We start from the raw sequence: 13,552 nt of genomic DNA on the forward strand, positions 1-13,552 counted from the left end.
GGCCCCTCCCATCCCAAAAAAGTTTAGCTCTTTCCCACACCAAACCCAAAAATGGGCTTAGTAGAATGCTCTGAATAATAATAATTATTATTATAATAACAATAATAATAATTGCGGTATCTGCTAAGCACTTACAGTATGCCAGGCACTGCGCTGGGGTGGATACAAGTAAATAAGGTTGAGCACAGTCTCTATCCCATGTGAGGCTCACAGTCCCAATCCCCATTTTACAGATGAGATAACTGGGGCTCCAAGAAGTGAAATGACTTGCCCAAGGACACACAGCAGGCAAGTGGCAGAGCCGGAATTAGAACCCATGACTTCTGGCTTCCAGGCCTGTGCTCTATCCAATGACAGAGTAAGCACTCAATAAATATCATCGATTGAATGATCGATTGATCGATTCTCAATCTGCCTTTGGGATCAAGTTAGTTTCCCCAACACCAAGGTTCTGTTAACCATCCTATCATTCTCGAGACCTCTCTCCAAGCTTCCTTCACCTTCTCTCACGCCTCTTTCACCCTGCTCTCTCTCTCACCTTCTCCCAACCTCTGGATCCTCCTGGACCAGCCTTGGCCCCCCTCATGCCCTCCCTTCCAATTCCAAGCCCCCCTGCTTTCAGGAAGGTGCCTTAAGTCTGTCAGAGCTTGATATGGCATCCTACTGCCCACCCTCATGAACCTTCACACAATTAGCAACCCCCAACTCAACCTCCTTTCTCTAAATAAATCTAAATCCATCTTGCAACTCAATAAACTCTGTTAGCCTGTTTGAAACCTGAAATCAGGTGACTGATGGCCGGGGAGGGAAGGGGGGAGGGAGGGGAGATTGAGATTGAGGAGACTGAGTCTTCTAGACTGTGAGCCCGCTGTTGGGTAGGGACCGTCTCTATATATTGCCAACTTGTACTTCCCAAGCGCTTAGTACAGTGCTCTGCACACAGTAAGCGCTCAATAAATGCGATTGAATGAGTGAATGAATGAGTGGGGTGGGGAGGTCCACAGGAGAGTTTCCAGGGGAACACAGAGAGCAGGGCTGTAGACCCCTTTTACAGCAGCATGGCCTAGTTGCAAGAGCACAGGCTTGGGAGTCAGAGGACATGGGTTCTAATCCTGACTCCACCACTTGTCTGCTGTGTGACCTTGGGCAAGTCACTTAACTTCTCTGTGCCTCCGTTACCTCCTATGTAAAATGGGGATTCAGACAGTGAGCCCCACATGGGACAACCTGATTAATTTGTAGCTACCCCAGCACTCAGAACAGTGCTTGGCTCGTAGTAAGTGCTTAACAAATACCATAATTATTATCAGCTCTTGGGTGGTTGGCAGCACACTGCAAAATCTCTGAATGGGGAGAGTACACGTCGCGCCCCTCCTTCCTAACCTTTAAATTGGATTAAAAAGCCAAGAGGTGTTTTTGTTTGTTCTTATGGACAGGCGATGTTAAAGGATGAAAACACTTGGGAACATTGCCCTGTACTGGACGGCACAAGTGAGCCCATTGTTGGGTAGGGATTGTCTCTATCTGTTGCCAAATTGTACTTTCCAAGCGCTTAGTCCAGTGCCCTGCACACAGTAAGATCTCAATACATATGATTGAAATAATGAATGAAGTAGCCTTCTGATGCTCAATGCATAGTCATCGCATGGATTTGGAGGCGGATTCCGCCGGTTTTCCCTGCCGCTGGTGGTTCTCTGGTTGCTTTGTGCCACTTGGTGGCCAAGTTGAAACGTGCACGAGGTAGTCCATCCCGGAGAGAGCCGGCCTGGGCAGGGGGGTGCTGGATCAGGGAGGAGACCCTCACAAAGTAGGATGGGGCCGCAGCGGGGAGGAAGGAGCCGAGAACCAGGACCGGGGTGGCTTCTCAGGAGGGGAGCGACGCAGTCAGGTCATGGCCGCAGAAACCTCATTTTTGCAGTCTGGGGGAGAAGCTAGAGGGAGATCAACGTGGAGGCTCCTGCAGAAATAAATAATAATAATAAGGATGGTATTTGTTAAGCCCTTACTGTGTGTCAAGCACTGTTCTAAGCGCCGGGGTAAATACAAGGTAGGTTGTCCCACTTTGGGCTCACAGTCTTAATCCACATTTTACAGATGAGGGAACCGAGGCACGGAGAATAATAATAATAATAATGGTATTTGTTAAGCTCTTACTATGTCCTAAGCACTGTTCTAAGCGCTGGAGTAGATACAAGGTAATCAGGCTGTCCCACATGGGGCTCACAGTCTTAATCCTCATTTTACAGACGATGGAACTGAGGCATAGAGAAGTGAAGTGACTTGCCCAAGGTCACCCAGTAGATGAGAAACCATGACCTCTGATTCCCAAGCCCGAGCTCTTTCCACTTAGCCACGCTGCTTCTCAAGCCAGGCTCAGGGTGGTTAGGACTGTGCCAGAGGGTATGGAGAGTGAGTCATTCCTTCATTCAATCATATTTACTGAGCGCTGTGTGCAGAGCACTGTAATAAGCACTTGGTGATGGCCTCACCCAATAAATGTCACTGAGAAAAATCGGCAGGTTTGGGAGCGGGTTGGCAGAGAACTGGATTGTGAGTCCAAAGTGTGTGTGGGAGAGGGAAGTTTTTCTACAATTCATTTAAAGGATTTTGTGAATTAGAAATTGGTTTCTATCTCCTTATTTTAGTAAAATGACAAAGTGTTAGTAGAGGTTTGGAAACTTGGTGACTCCGGATGTTATGGGGGTGGGAGGGAGGGGACAGAGGGAGATAAAGTGGCCTAGTGGAAAGAGACAAGCTTGGGAGTCAGAGGATCCTCCACTTGTCTGCTATGTGACCTTGGGCAAGTCATTTAACTTCTCTGTGCCTCAGTTCCCTCATCTGTAAAATGGGGATTAAGACTGTGGGCCCCATGAGGGACTTGGACTGTGTCTAATCTGACAAATGTGTACCTACTCCAGTGCTTATTACAGTGCTCTGCACACAGTAAGCGCTCAATAAATATGATTGAATAGTAAGCGCTTAACAAACACCACAATTTTTTATTATTATTATTATGTGGAAAACCTGCATGGTCTAGTGGAAAGAGTGTGGGCTTGGGAGTCAGAGGATCTGGGTTCTAATCCTGTCTCCACCACATACTTGCTGTGTGACTTTAGGAAAATCACTTAAGTTCTCTGTAGCTCATTTCACTCATCTGCAAAATGGGGATTCAATACCAGTTCGCCCTTTTGCTTAGACTGTGAGCCCCATGTGAGATCTGATTATCTTGCTTCTACCCCAGTGCTAGGACCGTGTTTGGTACATAGTAAATGCCTAACAAATACCACAATTATTGTTACCTGGGGATCTCGAGAACATCTGGGACATTTTGGGAAGGGGCTGGTGTGACCACTTAAAGGCACTTGGGATTATCAGACATTAAGACACATGATGTCATCAGTCACACCACACATTCAGTGTCACGTGATGACATCACTCGCACTTTTTGCATCAAGCTTGCCCAAACCTAGAGTGTTTTTCCACTGCCCTGACCCTGCCACTTGCTCTAGAAAGCGTTGCATCCCCTTCTCAGACCCTGTTAACACAGGCACCGCGTCTGAGTCATGGAACCCGGCCACAGAATCCGCGGCAGAGGGGCGCTGACGGCTTAGAATAAAAACCCCATACCTAAAGAGAGCCAGTGCTGAATCCATACCAGGCAGAAGACCGACCAGCTGAAAACCGAAAGACCCTGAGTGAAGAGCAAGGGGAAGCAAATTCCTTGGTGTTGAGGATCTAAGGACCGTTAATCTCTAGAATGACAGAGAAATTACCAGGAGCCCTCACAGTTTAGGAATAAATGGTGAACAATAAACAACTCTTCCCCTTCAAACCCAGAAGTCCTGCAGTGATCAAGAAGCCTGTAGCAGAAAGAGGTAGATAATGAAGGGGGATGAATCCCTTGCTGAAACATTTTTGAAGCAAGGAATCCATTCAAATGGGGAAGGAAGCAGTCAAGAGGGAGCCCCTGCAGGAGAGAGTCTATTATTTTTTTTAGCTTTGTAGCTAAAGTGTCCGTCCATATGGTAAGGGAAGCAGCCAAGAGGGAGTCCCTGCAAGGGAGAATCTGCTGATTTTTTTAAACTTTGTAGCTCTCTGACCTGACTAACCTCTCTGACATAATAATAATAAAACTAACTGACCTGCTTTGAGGCCTACTGAGCGCTCACCTCCTCCAGTAAGCCTTCCAAGACTGAGCCCCTCTTTTCCTCTCCTCTTCCCTATCCCCTCCGCCCTACCTCCTTCCCCTTCCCACAGCACTTATATATATATTTGTACAGATTTATTACTCTATTTTACTTGTACATATTTACTATTCTATTTATTTTGTTAATGATGTGCATTTAGCTTTAATTCTATTTGTTCTGAGATTTTGACACCTGTCTACATGTTTTGTTTTGTTGTCTGTCTCCCCCTTCTAGACTGTGAGACCGTTGTTGGGTAGGGACTGTCTCTACATGTTGCTGACTTGTACTTCCCAAGCACTTAGTACAGTGCTCTGCACACAGTAAGCGCTCAGTAAATACAATTGAATGAATGAATGAATGGAGGAGGGCTGTCAGGTCATCACACCTGACCCTCCTGCTTCCTCCTCCTCCAGCATGGCTGCTGACAGAGGACACTTTTGGGGACCCCCTAGCCTTTAAGGCCATGGCCTGAGGCCTTGATACCCAGCCCAAGCTCCTCTGCAACTCTTTACTCCTTGCTCTCCCTTCTGCTTTCACCAGTTCAGTGCCTGAGAATGTCATAAAATGCAATCCACAGGAGGAAAAAGGCAGCCTTATGTGGGGAATGACTGAAAGCAGAGCCTAGCCTCATTTCCCTAGGCCAGGTTGCTATATGTGCCCTACTGTTTTTGAAGATGAAGCCACCGATGGTGATAGCCTAGGAATATGTGCAGATGTGGCTGGAAAGACTGGTGTGCAACTGACACTCTTTTCCGTAACGATAGCTCCTTGCTATGCTGAAGGATCTGTCTCCTACAGGCCTGTTGTGTTTTCAAGCCTGTATCTTGGTCTCCTGATTTTCCCAAGCCTCTGCTCAAGAACAGCAGCTCCTCTTCTAATTGCTACCTACCAGGCTGGTCTGTCCATTTCAGTAGTCTTCTGCCGGTTATTATTATTATTATTATCATCATCATTATTAATTATTAATAATAACGATAATAATAATAATGGTGTTTACTGGGTGCTTTTGTGTGCAGAGGACTGTCCTAAGTGTGTGGTAAAGAAGAGTTGGCAGGCACTTTGTCACACTGGTGGAGACTGTGTTTCATTGTATCATTAAATTGCTGATTCTGACCTCCTGGCTTGCATGTGTCCTCCTTTCAGTGCCCTAATTAGCAGCTACTTAGGTATCCTGCAGTTTTCCATGCTCCTTCCATGTCCTGCCCAAGCAAAATTGTGTGGCCATGAGCACTTCCTCCTTGCTGGTGAGTGGACTGCCTCCCAGGCACCATTCCATGGTCAAGAGATAATGGCAAAATGCCCAGTGAGGGAAATGAGTTTGTGAGCCATTACGTAGTCTTGAAGAGTGACAGAAAGGACCAGGGAATGGATCAGCAGTGAGAGATCCTGTTGAGACATCAAAAAGTCAGAAAGCGATGGCAGATGCCAAAGAAGGATACTAGGATGAGGATAAGGGGACAGGTGAAGCAGTGATGTTTAAGGAAAGAGATTCACCTGCCCTTTTGAGGGGAAAGAGGCTAGAGAGAATAGAGAGGGAAATAAAAGAGGATATAGTGAGAGGGAGCAAATGGAGCGAGCAGGAGACAAATGAAAGAGATATTTGAGGAGGAAGGAACAGTTGAAGGGCACAAAGAGAAGGTTAGGAGAAGCAGAAAGACAGAAGGTGGCAGTGACTTTGGGACAGGCAGTTTAGGAGAGAAATGAAGGCTTGAGTTTAGTGTCAGTACATTACCGGGGACTGTTGGGAAAGAGGAAGGAAAAGAAGCAATGAATTGGGGAGAGTTCCTAAGGGCGGAAATGTAATGCAGAAGTAGATGGTATCGCAGAGTCTCTAGCACTGCAGAGAGCAGCTGCCATCAGTGGGTTAACATTGGAATTTTTTGTGATGAATTTGCAGATGTTCTCACTAACCCATTGGCTAATGCTTTACAGTGAAATATAGGGAGAGGATAGAATCAATGTCTCAAGGTCATTTTTCATTATGCTACCCAGGAAAGGAAGAAAAGAAGAGCACTCAGTTCAGCCATGCCGCAAGCTTTCACTACGTGTTCTGGCCAGAATATTGCTGGGAAATAGGGAACAGTCATCCTTCAATGGGAGTCTGTTTGGATACAGTGCCCGGCAGGGTCGGAAGAAAAGGTCAGTCCACACGTGCACTTGTACACAGCATTTGAGCTGATGAGCAAACTTACCATCACACAAAGGGGTTTGCTAGAACATGGGTCCTCTTATTGGAGAACTGGGGGTACATGGAATTGGGGGCTGTTTCTACTGTCAAGTGCAGGCTATGAAATCTGTACAGGAATTTTTTAAATTATCATTATTTATGGTATTTGTCAAGCACTTGACTATGTGCCAGGCACTGATTTAAGCACTGGGATAAATACAGGCTTATCAGGTTGGACACAGTCCCTGCCCCATATGGGGCTCACAGTCCTAATCCCCATTTTACAGATGAGGGAACGGAGGCTCAGAAAAGTTAAGTGATTTGCCCAACATCACACAGCAGACAAATGACGGTGATATTTCTGATTCTCAGCCCGTGCTCTATCTGCCAGGCCAAGCTGCTTCTCTTCTGCTGAGGAGGCCAGGAATCGATCAATCGATGGTATTTATTAATCGCTTGCTATGTGCAGAGCACTGTACTAAACACTTGGGAGAGTACAGTACAAAAGAATTAGCAGACACGTTCTCAGGCAGAGAGCGGGTCACTTGCTAGACCATGGTCAGGGCTGTGGGCAGTAAAAGGTAGGAGTGGACATTCTTTAGTTCACTTGGGAGAGAAACAGACACATGTAAAGAGAGGATTCACTTCAACAAAATGCCAAGAGAAGGCAGCCCATAAATTTTGATGTGGCATAATTTGATGAGAGATCCTATTGGATTACTGATGTGGTTATGAGGTGTTGAATTGAGGGAGAAGAATAGTACAAGTTTTTCAAAAGGGATTGGAGGGGTAGGGCAAGAGTGCAGAGCTTGCTAGGGCAGTGGGGTAGACCAGCTCGAGGCCCGGGCACCTTTAGAGACAGGATGGGAGAGCAAGATGAAGCGTAAAGCCAGTAATGGCTAAGGCAGATGATATTATAGTTGCAGCAACAGAGGAAGATATCCAGGATTGTTTCCAAACATACAAAGTAGATCCCCAAATACCTGTGAAAAAAACCAAATGTGGACCATGAAGGCTGGAAGGATGGGAAGGAAAAGAGGTGATTCGTGGAATAGAAGCAGAAAGGGTTGGGACTGTAGGACTCTCATTTCAGGGGCAGGGCTCGGGAGGAAAATTTAAAGAGGCATAAAATCTAGTAGGAACACGGGTATGGGGTGGTGGTGTAAGATGTCCTTGGGTAACAACTAGGCTCTTGCACCTGTTTGTCCTTTCAGACTGGAGTTTTATAAAGGAGCAGGGTCAGGGAGCTGTTTTGGCTGGAGTCAGAGGGGCAAGGTCCACCTCATTTCCTGGGGAGCCCTGGGAAAAAAATGCTACCTCAGGGAGACACATCAGGGGGATGACATAGGGCTGGTAGATGGGAGGACTTTGAAGGCCCTAGAGAATGCTAGACATCCCTTTATCAACTCAGAAGTGATAGATATACCTTATGTTATATAAGATATGTAACATAACCTGGTGGTGCCTTAAGGTATTCTCTGCAGAGTCTGCAAAACCTAGACCATGTCTCCAGGATGCTCAGGGCCTCTCTTCATCGCTCCAGAGTCATCGCATGTTCCCTTCCTGGGTCCCTGAAAACACAGGTGCCACTTCTGAGGTGTGAGTCTCGGTGTCAGGAGGCAAGGTGGAGAGAAATTGCACACCGAAAATAAAAATACTGGACAGAAAGGCATACTACTGGACAAGGGGCAGAACAGAAGAAAACTGGACTGCCCAGTATAATCCAAATGGCCCCACTATTTGGGAGTCTAATCCCAGCTCTACCGCTGACCTGCTGTGCGACTTTGAGCAAGTAACTTAACCTCTCTGTGCCTCACTTGTCTCACCTGTGAAGTGGGGATAAGATATCTGCTCTCCCTACCTCCTAGACTGGAAGTCCCTAGTGGGACAGGGACTCTGTTGGATTATCTTGCCCCTACCCCAGTGTTTGGCAGAGTGTTTGGCACATAGTGAATGCTTAATAAATGATACAATACTAATGTGCACTCCTCTGGATTTGGAGCCACGATCTTTCAGCTTGTTCTGGGACCCCCGAAGCCCCCTGGGCCCGGGGAGCCAGTCCGGCAGGCACAGACCCTGCAGGGGAGCCTGGGCCCGAATAGGGTCTGACTGGAAACCAGGGTATTTGTGCAGAACCCCTGAAACTGGCAGGCAACCTGGCACTCCCTGCTTTATGCCTGGCCAGTTTAAGTCCTAGGACCGTTGCTCCTGGAACTGTGCCTAGTGGATAAAGCACGGACCTAGGGTTTCTAATCCTGGCTCTGCCACTTATCTGCTGTGTGACCTTGGGCAAGTCACTTAACTTCTCTGTTCCTCAGTTACCTCATCTGTAAAATGGAGATTAAGACTGTGAACCCCATGTGGGACAGGGACTGTGTCTAACCTGATTCGCTTGTATTTACCCCAGCACATAGTACAGTGCCTGGCACGTAGCAAACGTTTAATGAATATCATTTTTAGAAAAAATAAAAAATCGTAATAAAAAAGGGAGCAGGGTCTCGCTTTCACGAGTGCCCACACTGCCACCTTCATCCGATGCGGCATCAGAGACCAGGCAGCACAGGGCACACGTGCCCAATGGTGCCCCACGGCTCAGCAGCTGGTCCTTCTCTTCAGTCCCAGCACTCCACTGGACCAGACCCCACCCCCCATAAAGCTGAGGAGAGGGTTGGGGAGGGACCCGGCGGGAAGTCTGGACCTGGCCCAGGGTTTCCTTTGTTGCAAGCCACAGACTAAGATGAGTCAGGCCAGACGCTGAGCATCATGAGCAGAATCGCTTCACTGGCTGTTTCTGGCTTCTGTCTGGGAAGGGAGGGAGGTCTTGTGGGAGGAAAGAGTTAAAGTCGGAGGATAGGGGGAGTGTGATGTAAATGGGTCAGGGTCAGATGCTTAGCATAATGCCCCCTTAATCCCAGGGAATCTCATTCTGCCTGAATCTGAACAGTGTACTCACCCCCCTCCACCCCTTCCCTACCTTCCCTCCCCTTCCCTCCTCTTCCCTAGTCGGCCAAGATTTTGGTTTTCCTTTTCCCAGATCTGCTGCCCCTACCCTCCATTCCAACTCCACCTGGCCGGGAGAGGAGGATGGAGGTAGCAGAGTCAAGAGCCTGGCACAGTCCAAGCCCCCGCTCAGCCACTTGTCAGCTGTGTGACCTCGGGCAAGCCACTTAACTTCTCTGTGCCTCAGTTACCTCCTCTGTAAAATAGGGATTAAGACTGTGAGCCCCACGTGGGACAACCTGATCACCTTGTATCCTCCCCAGTGCTTAGACCAGTGCTTTGCACATATAAGTGCTTAACAAATACCAACATTATTATTATTATTACCACCCAGGCAGGTGCCCAGGAGAGGAGGTATGGGTGTGGGGAGGACCCCTGGAAGAGGACAGGGGAGCTGGGCTCCCCACCAGGGAGCCCAAGCACGGTGAAGACCCTAGGGGTTTAGGCTGATCAGGACCAGCTGGGGTGGGCAACCCCTGGGCTAGGATGACCCTAGAGAGCCTGGCAGCCCGTGGACCCAAGCACCAGAGGGAGCCCTTACTACAGCGCCTGGCAAATAGTAAGCACAAATACCAGCATTATTGCATCAGCCTCTCTGATCTCCCTTCCTCCTGTCTGTCCCCGCTTCAATCTATACTTCACTCTGCTGCCTGGGTTATTTCTGTACAGAAACGCTCTGGGCATGTCACTCCCCTCCTCAAAAATCTCCAGTGGCTACCAATCAATCTGCACATCAGGCAGAAACTCCTCACCCTGGGCTTCAAGGCTGTCCATCACCTCGCCCCCTCCTACCTCACCTCCCTTCTCTCCTTCTCCAGCCCAGCCCGCACCCTCCGCTCCTCTGCCGCTAACCTCCCCGCAGTGCCTCGTTCTCGCCTGCCCCGCTGTCGACCCCCGGCCCACGTCCTCCCCCGGGCCTGCAATGCCCTCCCTCTGCCCATCCGCCAAGCTAGCTCTCTTCCTCCCTTCAAACCCCTACTGAGAGCTTACCTCCTCCAGGAGGCCTTCCCAGACTGAGCCCCCTTTTTCCTCTCCTCCTCCCCATCCTCCCGGCCCTATCTCCTTCCCCTCCCCACAGCATCTGTATATATTTGTACAGATTTATTTGTACAGCTTTGGAGTCAGAGGTCATGGGTTCAAATCCCGGCTCCACCACTTGTCAGCTGTGTGAGTTTGGGCAAGTCACTTCACTTCTCTGGGCCTCAGTTACCTCATCTGTAAAATGGGGATGAAGACTGTGAGCCCCCCGTGGGACAACCTGATCACCTTGTAACCTCCCCAGTGCTTAGAACAGTGCTTTGCACATAGTAAGCGCTTAATAAATGCTATTATTATTATTTATTACTCTATTAATTTTACTTGTACATATTTACTACTCTATTTATTTTGTTAATGATGTGCATATAGCTGTAATTCTATTTATTTTGATGGTTTTGACACTTGTCTACATGTTTTCTTTTGTTGTCTCCCTCTTCTAGAATGTGAGCCTGTTGTTGGGTAGGGACTATATATGCTGCCAACTTGTACTTCCCAAGTGCTTAGCAAAGTGCTCGCTCTGCACACAGTAAGTGCTTAATAAATACGATTGAATAAGATTGAATGAATTATTATTATTATCATTATTAGAAAAAAAAACAGCTCTGGGTCACTCTGAGGGCACAGACCACAATCCTGGAGCCAAAGAGTCTGATGCAGTTCAGGACTTGCCCCTCCCACCCAACTCACCTGGGACATCCTCAAAGCCACCCCTGACACTGCAAAGCCTGCATCCTGAACACACCCCAGAACCAAACCAGCCTTCTCCCCCACTGACCCCCGGGGTCCCATTGATGGAGAAGGTCTCTCAGGGAGGAAAAGCAGGGTGGTCTAGTGGAAAGAGCACAGGCCTGAGAGTCAGAATAATAATAACAATATGATGGTATTTATTAAGCGCTTACTATGGGCAAAGCACTGTTCTAAGCGCTGGGGAGTTTACAAGGTGATCAGATTGTCCCACTTGGGGCTCACAGGCTTAATCCCCATTTTACAGATGAGGTAACTGAGGCACGGAGAAGTTAAGTGACTTGCCCAAAGTCACACAGCTGACAATTGGCAGAGCCGGGATTTGAACCCATGACCTCTGACTCCAAAGCCCGCGCTCTTTCCACTGAGCCACACTGCTTCTCTCAACCCAGAAGACCTGGGTTCTAACGCCAGCTCTGTCAACTGCTTGTTGTGTCACGTTGGGCAAGCTAGTTAAATTCTTTGTGCCTAGGTTTCCTTAACTGTAAAATGGAGATTAAATACCCATTCTCTTTCCTACTTTGACGACGAGTCCCACGTGGGACAGAGACTGTGACCAACCTAATTAACTTGCACCTATCCCAGAGCTTAGAAAAGTGTTTGGCATATAGTAAGCACTTACCAAATATCATAAAAAATATGATATGATAAAAAATATCATATCTTTTAGACTGTGAGCCCACTGTTGGGTAGGGACTGTCTCTATATGTTGCCAACTTGTACTTCCCAAGCGCTTAGTACAGTGCTCTGCACACAGTAAGCGCTCAATAAATGAATACGATTGATGATGATAAAAAGGGGCTAAGGAAAGTGGGACCAGAGGGAGAAGAAGGGCTGTTGTCCAGAGATGGGGTGAAGGTGCTGTGGGACTAGGGGAGATAGTATGCGGGGAGGGGCATGGAGGAGGGAAGGGACATCAGGGGGCAGAGCTGAAAAGAGAACCCAGGCACCCCGGCTCCTGGCCTAGAACTGGTTGCTTTCTTGGAGAGGAAGGTCTCTTGGCTCTTTTGCCTCACCTCTAGCTCCTATCTTTCCAGGTTAAACAAAGAGGTCACAAGGACCCAGCCAGGCAGGAGGCTGAGGGCCAGGGGCCTGAGCCTGAACTTCCACAGGCCTCTCGGGCAGAGGACAGCAAGTATGGAGGGGCCACCATTTGGGAGCCAGCCCTGGAGACAAGCAAGGTGGCCAGGCAAAGGGGAGAGTGGAAGGGAGTGGAGGGGAGGAGAAGAGAAGGTGGCTTGACCTTTTGTTATCCAGGCACAGACCTGCCTCCTGTATTGCCATCAATAACACGAGAGGCCAAACTAGGGCCTACTCTTTAACCCTTCTCCCATCCCTCCCAAGCCTGCCCTGAGGCCTCTGCAGGGGAACTGGGAACTGAGCACATTTGGGGCGGGAGGAATGGAGTGAAGTGGAGTGCAAGAAGGAATGACTACTTGGGTCAGGCTCTGGGAGTAACCATCAGGCCAGTGTTTAGGGGAACAATGGGTAGGGGAGAAGGGAAGAGGAAAAGAAAGGAGAAGAACTAGGACAGAAAATTGCCCTCGAACATTCCCTCAAGTCCTAACCCTCCTGCTGGCTCTCTCTCACCTTCCTTGTCTCTTTCCTATTGCCCTGTCCCCATTCACTGCCTCCCTGGAATAGCCCTCCTCTACCTGACCCAGAGAGTGAGCATGAGTGGGAGGGTTTGGGGGAGGGAAGGGAAAGTGCCACCCTCTGGCTTGAAGAATGGTTCTTGACTTCCCGATTAGCACTACCTGCCACCCCCACCCCCACTCCCTGCTGCCAGGGGGCAGAGGGGGCATGCTGCCGGGGCATCGTGCAGGGAAGCCGGGAAAACGGGAGAGCTGGGTTGGATTCCCCCACCCTGTTCTCCCCACACTTCCACGGGCACCCTCTAGAATGGCCCCACCGCCTGCCCAGGTGACAGTGAGCCAGCTTTCTGGCTCCATCCACCTGACAGTTGGCCCAGGCCTGTCCTAGTGGCCAGTGCCTGGGGCCCCGTTGCTGCTGATGCTGCTGCCCTGGCTAGGAGCTCATTCTGATGTTCAAATACCTGGAGTCTACCTACCCTCACGGCTTTGATGTGCTGGCCAGTGGAGCACACCCTGGGGCACTTTCTAGGGCCCCGGGGAGGGGTTCGGGGAGGGGTCTGGCCTGGGCGGCCCAGGTGCTGGCACTGCTGGAGGGCACTGGGGGACTGGCCTCTGGCCCTGTGCTGGTGCCCACCCTCTCCCTGGCCGGGCAAAAGGGGGAGGAAAGAAACAGAGTCTGGGGATGGTCCCTTCCCCAAGAACCCAGGTGTCCTGGGAGGACAGGAAATTTAGTGACAGCGTGCACAGCACCTTGTCCAAACGGCAGTGGAGTTTGCGTGCACGTGTGTGTGTGTACGAGTCTCCCTCTCCATGTCTTGCTT

This window comes from Tachyglossus aculeatus, chromosome 10, assembly GCF_015852505.1.
Source record: "Tachyglossus aculeatus isolate mTacAcu1 chromosome 10, mTacAcu1.pri, whole genome shotgun sequence".
Lineage (NCBI taxonomy): Eukaryota > Metazoa > Chordata > Mammalia > Monotremata > Tachyglossidae > Tachyglossus > Tachyglossus aculeatus.